Consider the following 9,684-nt stretch of genomic DNA (forward strand, 5'->3'; position numbering starts at 1 on the left):
TAGACAGGAAATGAAGCCATCATAAGTACAGCATGTTCCTCAGAAACATGAATGAAGAGTTCCCTTTGAGTAGAGTTCACATTATCTTGTTAACCAATGTTCTTATAATACAGATTCTTCCTTCTGTACTAATGATGCTCCTTTTTGTCCTGTTGGACATAGTACTTTAATAGCATCCTGATATTGTCTAACTTGAATATATTATGCACTCTACTGTATTTTTCTTGGGTAACAGTATGAACTCCCAGAAACCTCACAAACGCACAGTGCTGCCCAGCTTGCTAGTTTCATGTCAGATTGATTTAACATAAAGTAGTTTTGTATAAGTACCGCGCGCTAACCGATTGCGCCACTGGAGCATCCATAAGGTAGTTTTGTAAGAGAGAACCAAAATTGAATAAATCACCCCTCCATATTGGTCTATACTGTATTTTCTTGATTGATGATTGATTAGGAAAGCTCTCTGTGTGCAGCGCTACCCTTGGGTTTTTACTCCTGAGTCCTGTAGGAAAGAAGTACAAACAATCTGTGAAGAGCAAGCCAATAGACATCAGTGCTCTGTGAGTGTCCCTGCAAATGTTACAGCAGGCAGAAAAATGATCCCCATGAAGTGATAAGAAAATCCAGGTCAGCACAACTTAGCTAGCCAGTACTGCTTCAAACTTGTCGTGTCTGACCTCGCATAGCTTATTTTAGATGTATTTAAGTAGAGTATAATTTTATATTAAAAATCCTGGTAAAAATTTTCTCAATCCAATGTACACAGTAAGCTTGAGGTGTGACTACATCAAAACATTTTTGTGATATTCATGTAACCTCTACCATGAAAATGGGTTCTACCATCTAAGGGCTAAGGATCTGGCATTGTCTCAGTCATATAGATAGTCTACTGATAACCAGGCTATAAATTACATGTGACTAAGGATGGGTTCTACTGATTAAGAAGCAAGATAAAGGTCTATGGAGGAAGAATTTGGAATAAATATAATAGTATGGGGGATTAAGATGTGGTCCACTCTGACAGGTGTCACAGATTACCAGGCTATTAACTACATCCACTCCCAGCCTTCTAGGTGGAATGCAGATATATATATATATATATATATATATATGTGTATATATATTCCTTCCATTGAAGAGAAAAACCTGCATGCTTAACATTCCTGGTTTCTCTAGTGCTTACTAGGGAACATGAGTGTAGGAGGAACAGCATAGCCAACTCTGCATAAACACCAGGGGCTGGGTAGCCACAAAGGCATCTCTCAATTAAGAAGACTTAATTGAGGACTGTCTGAAAGACCAAGGACTGCTAATGCAATCCCAGCCAATCGAAAAATGCTGTTTAGAAGAGATGCTTTCTTGGGACCAATGGAGTGTGGGTGGAGGGTATTAAGGGAGCTTGCTGCAGACATTTCTCACTGTTCCAGGAGTCTGTGCCATTGATTCCAAACCAATTCACCTCCAACCCCTAAGGGCAAGTAGGATTGGTCAGTGAATGGCCCAGGACACAGGCAACACATGAGGATCTTGTGTCTTCTACACTCCTCCATAATCTCTGCAATAGCTCCTGCCTCCAGGTTTCTGCCCTGCTTTCCCCCTCTTCCTTGACTTTCATTTTTAGACTGCTATGGAACTATAAAATAAAATAAACCCTTTCCTGCCTGGGCTGTTCAGCAATAGAAACCTTAAGATATTTGCTATACTTATGACGCCAATTAGAGCAGCCTTATTTTGTGTAGTTTTTCAAGGATGAAGCTAATGACTTCGTCAGTATATGGTGGATTTGGTTTTGTTTCATTTCTGCTTTACTAATTCTGTGAAAACACAGCCCATTATTTCAAATAAGCTAGTATTATTTGAATAAAAACAATAAACTTGGGTTACATAAATCAATGAAATGTTAGAGCTTTTTATTAATTCTTCTTAGCAGTCTGGCAAATGGTTTCAAGAAACATGGCATTGGTGGAAGCTTTTTGAAAGTATCACTTGTGTTTCTGCTGTGTGTTCAAGCTTCTTGACCCATGCATTCATCCTGGGAAAGAGTCACATCTGTCATTCCTCAACAGTCTATCCACATGTTCAGAAGGAGAAAAACAAACAGCATAAAAACATGAGAACAATGTCCAATGATGACTGTTTTGGTTTTGAAGTTATTAAATATTTTTAAGTCACTTTACCCATTTTTGCTAGAATACAATGAGAAATATTCTTATAAATAATTTATGAAGAAGGGAGGAGTTGAGACATATATGTGTTCACTGACAAATTTCTGGAACAATATTGAGTATGATGGACAAATATTCATGCTACCCTGAAAGTGAAGATTTAGACTTTAAAGTGGTGTTTTAAGTATTTTCTGTGTATTTGTATATATCTGTTGGTAAGAAAGTATGTAGTATAATGTGTACATGTGGCTATGTTTATTTATGTGTTGAAGCCTGAGATTAATATCAGGTGTTTATCCTCAGTCATTCTCTCAATGTATTTATTTTTAATCATTATTTATTTGTTTTATTATTATTTATACATTCAAGTATTTATATTATTTACTACATATGTAAAAAAGTCAATCCATGGGGCTGGTGAGATGGCTCAGTGGGTAAGAGCACCCGACTGCTTTTCCAAAGGTCCAGAGTGGACCTTTGTGGCTGGCTAATCATGAATATAAATCAAAGCATATTATGAAGTAAGCATATGAAGATGTAGAATTTCCTTATAATGACTAAAGACTACATGCCTATTGTTAATGTTCACAGCTCACATGGACTGGGTAAATGTAATGGTGGCAGGCTGGGGCTGAAAGACAGAAACTAGGTGGTCAAGAGAAAAATGGAGCTAAGTCAAGATTGCTGATCAAAGCTCAAATGTTTAATAGAAAACTGTGCTTACAAAGGCTGAGAAAGAAATTAGGGAAACAACACCCTTCTCAATAGTCACAAATAATATAAAATACCTTGGCGCGACTCTACCTAAGGAAGTGAAAGATCTGTATGATAAAAATTTCAAGTCTCTAAAGAAAGAAATTAAAGAAGATCTCAGAAGATGGAAAGATCTCCCATGCTCATGGACTGGCAGGATCAACATTGTAAAAATGGCTATCTTGCCAAAAGCAATCTACAGATTCAATGCAATCCCCATCAAAATTCCAACTCAATTCATCAACGAATTAGAAAGGGCAATCGGCAGATTCATCTGGAATAACAAAAAACCGAGGATAGCAAAAACTCTTTTCAAGGATAAACGAACCTCTGGTGGAATCACCATGCCGGACCTAAAGCTGTACTACAGAGCAATTGTGATAAAAACTGCATGGTATTGGTATAGTGACAGACAAGTAGACCAATGGAACAGAATTGAAGACCCAGAGATGAACCCACACACCTATGGTCACTTGATCTTTGACAAGGGAGCTAAAACCATCCAGTGGAAAAAAGACAGCATTTTTAACAAATGGTGCTGGCACAACTGGTGGTTATCATGTAGAAGAATGCGAATTGATCCATTTCTATCTCCTTGTACTAAGGTCAAATCTAAGTGGATTAAGGAACTCCACATAAAACCAGAGACACTGAAACTTATACAGGAGAAAGTAGGGAAAACCCTCGAAGATATGGGTTCAGGGGAAAAATTCCTGAATAGAACAGCAATGGCTTGTGCTGTAAGATCAAGAATCGATAAATGGGACCTCATAAAATTGCAAAGCTTCTGCAAGGTAAAAGACACCGTCAATAAGACAAAAAGGCCACCAACAGATTGGGAAAGGATCTTTACCTATCCCAAATCGGATAGGGGACTAATATCCAATATATATAAAGAACTCAAGAAGGTGGACTCCAGAAAATCAAATAACCCCATTAAAAAATGGGGCTCAAAGCTGAAACAAGAATTCTCACCTGAGGAATACTGAATGGCTGAGAAGCACCTGAAAAAATGTTCAACATCCTTAATCATCATGGAAATGCAAATCAAAACAACCCTGAGATTCCACTTCACTCCAGTCAGAATGGCTAAGATCAAAAATTCAGGTGACAGCAGATGCTGTCAAGGATGTAGAGAAAGAGGAACACTCCTCCATTGTTGGTGGGAGTGCAGGCTTGTACAACCACTCTGGAAATCAGTCTGGTGGTTCCTCAGAAAATTGGAGGATCCCGCAATACCTCTCCTGGGCCTATATCCAGAAGATGTCCCAACCGGTAAGAAGGACACATGCTCCACTATGTTCATAGCAGCCTTATTTATAATAGCCAGATGCTGGAAAGAACCCAGATGCCCCTCAACAGAGGAATGGATACAGAAAATGTGGTACATTTACACAATGGAGTACTACTCAGCTATTAAACATAATGAATTTATGAAATTCCTAGGCAAATGGATGGACCTGGAGGGCATCATCCTGAGTGAGGTAACCCAAACACAAAGGAACTTGCACAATATATACTCACTGATAAGTGGATATTAGCCCAGAAACTTAGGATACCCAAGATATAAGATATAATTTGCTAAACACATGAAATTCAGGAAGAACGAAGACCAAGGTGTGGACACTTTGCCCCTTCTTAGAAATGGGAACAAAACAGCCATGGAAGGAGTTACAGAGACAAAATTTGGAGCTGTGACAAGAGGATGGATCATTTAGTGATTGCCATATGCAGGGATCCATCCCATAATCAGCTCCCAAACGCTGACACCATTGCATACACTAGCAAGATTTTGCTGAAAGGACCCAGATATAGGTGTCTCTTGTGAGAGTATGCCGGGGCCTAGCAAACACAGAACTGGATGATCACAGTCAGCTATTGGATGGGTCACACGGCCCCCAATGGAGGAGCTAGAGAAATTACTCAAGGAGCTAAAGGGAACTGCAACCCTATAGGTGGAACAACAATATGAACTAACCAGTATCCCGGAGCTCTTGACTCTAGCTGCATATGTATCAAAAGATGGCCTAGTCGGCCATCACTGCAAAGAGAGGCCCATTGGACTTGCAAACTTTATATGCCCCAGTACAGGGGAACCCCAGGACCAAAACGGGGGAGTGGGTGGGTAGTGGATTGGGGGGGGGGGTTGGTATGGCGGACTTTTGGGATAGCATTGAAAATGTAAACGAGGAAAATACCTAATAAAAATAAAATTAAATTAAAAAAATAGATGTGCAGTCAACATTTCCTATTTTCTTGAAACACATTTCAAGATAGTACTGCATGTGGTAACATACATGTCTGCACATACACATTGTCCATTGGCTTATTCTCTGTGATTAATTTATATTCACTCCTAGACTGAAATTTTAGTTTTTGATAACTATAATGTATATAGAAAACAAAATAGAATTTGGGAGGTTTTGTCAGAATTGTTCAGTTTTGAAATTAGAATCAAAGCTGTCTTGTAGATTCTTTTGACTCATTCTATTAGTAGATCTTGTATGGGCAGTTTGTCTTGATCATGATTTACTTTTGCAAAATTATGTTTAAAAGCTTCACAAACATACAAAATGTTCTACAATGTAAGGAAAATCATCTCACTCAATAACCAGTGACAAAAGTTTCTCTGATCCTCTTTCTTCTGTGCTTCTTCATCTTATCAAAACTGCCTGGTCACTGCTCAGCTGTGTATTTGAAGTGAACTTAAAAGATAGAGGAATGTTGAACTCTCCTTCTCAAGTAGTTCTGTCCTCTTCTGTCAGTAGTCAATGATCTCATTAAAACCAAGCTTTTCTGATCAGATGCTTGACAACCACCAAATAAAGCAACTATTAGATAAAAGCTAAGTGGTGGTGGGCTCTTCTAATAATGCATCTAAAAACCAACCATTCCAGGGATTTTCTGAAACATCTTGCTGGTTTCTGTCAAAACTGTGGAAAATTACAAGTATATTAGATGCTAAAATACATTTATACTAACATTTCAATACCAAGATTACAGGTGGTTTTAATTTTTGTTTCTTTGTTTGTTTTCCCCTTTTGGCATTTTAAGAATCATCTAGGATGAGGTACGCTGATTTTTACTTCATGTTATAAAACAATCAGTCGTGATAGCACAGTGTACAAGAATTGGGAAAAAAAGCCATCTACAGAGACTGAATGACTGATTAAAACCATATAACTCAGTAAACAGGAACTGAAATAAAAAAGCTCTGTCTACAGAGACTGATTGACTGATTAAAAGTTCACAACTATAAAGAGACTGTAACATTACAAGTCTAGAAGCTAACTACTTTATCTTCAGTTAGCTTTAGCCTCTGTCACAGCCATTCCTTGCTCACCTCTAGTGGCTGATATAGCCATTAATTTATGGGGAAGAGATCTATTACAGCAGTGGAAAATAGGAAATGTGTTATGCTGGGGCAGACATATACCTATGTTTCCACAGGAAGAGAAAAGCTGTGGGTTTCTTCCAAGGTAATAAAAATCAGACATGACAGAGGAAGACCTCCTGAAGACCTTGGTAACAGAGAAGAAAAGAGAGACTAATCAACAAAATAGGTAATGTTTATTGGGTAAAATTTTCTCATAACTTGTTATTGCATATCATCCTTTATGAGGGCAAGTATACAAAGTTATATTACAGTCTGATTATGTGATTAAACTAACCTGAAGAAAGGCAGCCATCTTTCTTTATTGGTCTTCATTGACCAATATGTGCACCCTGCATGGTCCATGTGAATGTCTTTACAGAACTTTATGTTGCTTTTAAGTTTTGTATATAGCAGCATGAAAGAAGATAAAGACAGCCCTAAAGAGATTCATACTCCAGGATGCTGAGATTCCGGAATCATTCATTCCAGCTTAGTGCTTAACTCTACCTCATCTACGTTGAAGCTGCTTCTTTCAAACACTTGCTTCCAGAACTTTTCCAGAGCAGCTAGCTTGCCTATCCAGCCTTTCAGACTGTCATAGTCAAGATGTCAGCTAAGCAATGAACTTTCTCAGCACACAGTGATTGGAAGGCAAATGAGCCAGATAGCTCTCCTTTGACAAAGCCATACTTCCTATTTCCCTTTAGGCCCCCCAGAAGAGAATTCTTCACCCCAATTCAGCTAGAAGCAGACAAAAGAAGACCATCACCCCAATTCCTTATGTTGGGGTGGATGGTTCTGGTTATTTTATGAATTATAGATATGTTGTCATTTAAGGGATACTTTACAAATGTAAAGGGAACTACAGAGCTTAAACTCAGGGATTTCTATCTTTCCTTTTCTCTTCTCTATGCTTCCCTCTTAGGCAAAAAGGAGGGTGTTGGAAAAGAAAGAGGGGATACAGCAATATCATAAAAATTATAGAAATAGACGAATAGGGCTAGGTTAGCAAATTTACTCTTAAGCAAAATATTACATAACTATATCTTACATTGGTACAGAATTTATTTGATACAAATTTAACATTTTCATTGATATGAATATTTTATTGATATGGAAGTGGGATTAATATTGTTACTCTTTCATAGGTATTGTTCCTATATGACAGAAATAAGAAGACAAGGCTTGGATCCAGTCCTTCTATTATTGTTATTAGAAACTGATTTGAGATGATTAAGCTTGTAAGTTAAGGGCCAAATAGGAAATTCATGGCTCTGAGTTTATTGTTAGGGTGCTTTCAGTTATTTTAATTAGAAATGGCTGAGAGTTGTTCACAGAGAACTTTACATAGATAGTTGGTTTTCAAAAATGTCAGAAATCCACAGAATGTGACATTTAATATTATTTATTCACTTGTTGTTGAGAAAAGTCTGCTCCTGACAGCATTTCCTTTCTTGGATTCAAAGAAGAAATAGAGCATTAATGGAGTTGCTCCTGTTGTGGCGAGAAAGCGACTAGGCAAGAATTGCCTCATTTCATCTACAGACAAAATTCTTTCCAGAAAAAGGACACACTATGTGGAATAGCAGACTGATAATCTCTGCCAATACAGGGTAATCAGCCCTTTGAAATTCTGCATTACAGAGGTCTTTCAGATGACCCTGGGCCAGAAGGCTGAAGAACAATGCTCCAACCTTTTGAAGTATAAGGGGCTGTCCAGGTCATCAGCCATCTCTACAAATTGGCTAAGTTTTGTAAATTATATTTTGTGCTTCTCATGTTTTCAGATACTATTACTTGTTCTTGGATTTCTGATGGGGTTGTAGACTGGTACTCATAGCCAGCCCAAGTTGATTAGCACTGAGAAACATGATATAGATTTGAGAGGATGGTTTTCAGTTGGCATTAAATCTAGATTCAGGACATGAATCAGGCGTAGAATTATAAGTCTTTTTAGATAGGGTAGATGAGAGAGGTTCTATTTAATTGACAAAGATGCTGGACTGGGTGTTAAGTCTTTCTTGTACTTTATGGTAATGTTGTGTTCAATTTATATCTGAGATAAAAGAGTCTTTTAATTGCACAGAAAAGGGAAGTGTTTCAGATAGCTCTGGGGCTATATTTAATCTGATGCTACTTCCATTCTCCTGGGAGTGGGTGTGAACAAGGAATGAGTCAGCACTCAGGTGTTTTCCTATAAACCTTCTTCCACCTTCATTTGTAAAATAAAGGCTAGAGATGGTGATTGGGCAGATAAAGGGAAGGTAGAGCTGACAAGTTGAGAGAAAGAAGGAGTGGCAGAGAGAGAAGCTGACAAAGAAGGAGGTGGTAAGGAAAGTGGACCAGAAGCACATGGCCTGGAGAAACTTCAAGTTATAAGGGATATCAAAGATGAGGAATACGAAAGTGTAGTGGTAGATCTGCCCAATCTAGGCACACAGTTTATATTCATATTAATTGAGTGGTGTTTTCATTGCCAGGGCAAATTTGGGTTGGAGAATTCTGACAACAACCTCTTATTTGGAACTAGGATCCTATGGCTTTATCAGATAACATCTTAAGTCTATAGAAAAGCTTTGCCATATTGTTCTAACGGACTCTCTCTGGTATATCCATCAAAGTTGTTTAAGATTTCCCTAGTTTTATGATATTGTTATGTAAAATTATAGAATTTATGAAATTGCATTTACATTGAAACATGGAATTGTTGGCAGCATAAGTATTTTGGTTTTGGGCCAGCACTACTCAAAATGACTCCAGAAGAAACTATCTCGAAGTACTTTTAGGATGAGAATTGTATTTTTTTTTTCCTCTCTCATTAACCTTTTTTTTTCCCCACATTTTTTATTAGATATTTTCTTCATTTACATTTCAAATGCTATCCCAAAAGTCCCCTATTCCCTGCCCCCTGCCCTGCTCCCCTACCCACTCACTACCACTTCTTAGCCCTGAAATTCCCCTGTACTGAGGTATATAAAGTTTGCTAGACCAAGGGGCCTCTCTTCCCAATGATGGCTGACTAGGCCATCTTCTGATACATATGCAGCTAGAGACACGAGCTCTGGGGGGTACTGATTAGTTCATATTGTTGTTCCACCCACTGTTTGAAGATGATATGATAGTATATATAAGTGACCCTAAAAATTCCACCAGAGAACTCCTAAACCTGATAAACAACTCAGTGCAGTAGCTGGATATAAAATTAACTCAAACAAATCAGTAGCCTTTCTCTACACAAAGGATAAACAGGTTGAGAAAGAAATTAGGGAAACAACACCCTTCACAATAGTCACAACTAATATAAAATACCGTAGTGTGACTCTAACTAAGGAAGTGAAAGATCTGTATGACAAGAAACTTCAAGTCTCTGAAGAAAGAAATTGTATAAGA

This window comes from Mus musculus, chromosome 4, assembly GCF_000001635.26.
Source record: "Mus musculus strain C57BL/6J chromosome 4, GRCm38.p6 C57BL/6J".
Lineage (NCBI taxonomy): Eukaryota > Metazoa > Chordata > Mammalia > Rodentia > Muridae > Mus > Mus musculus.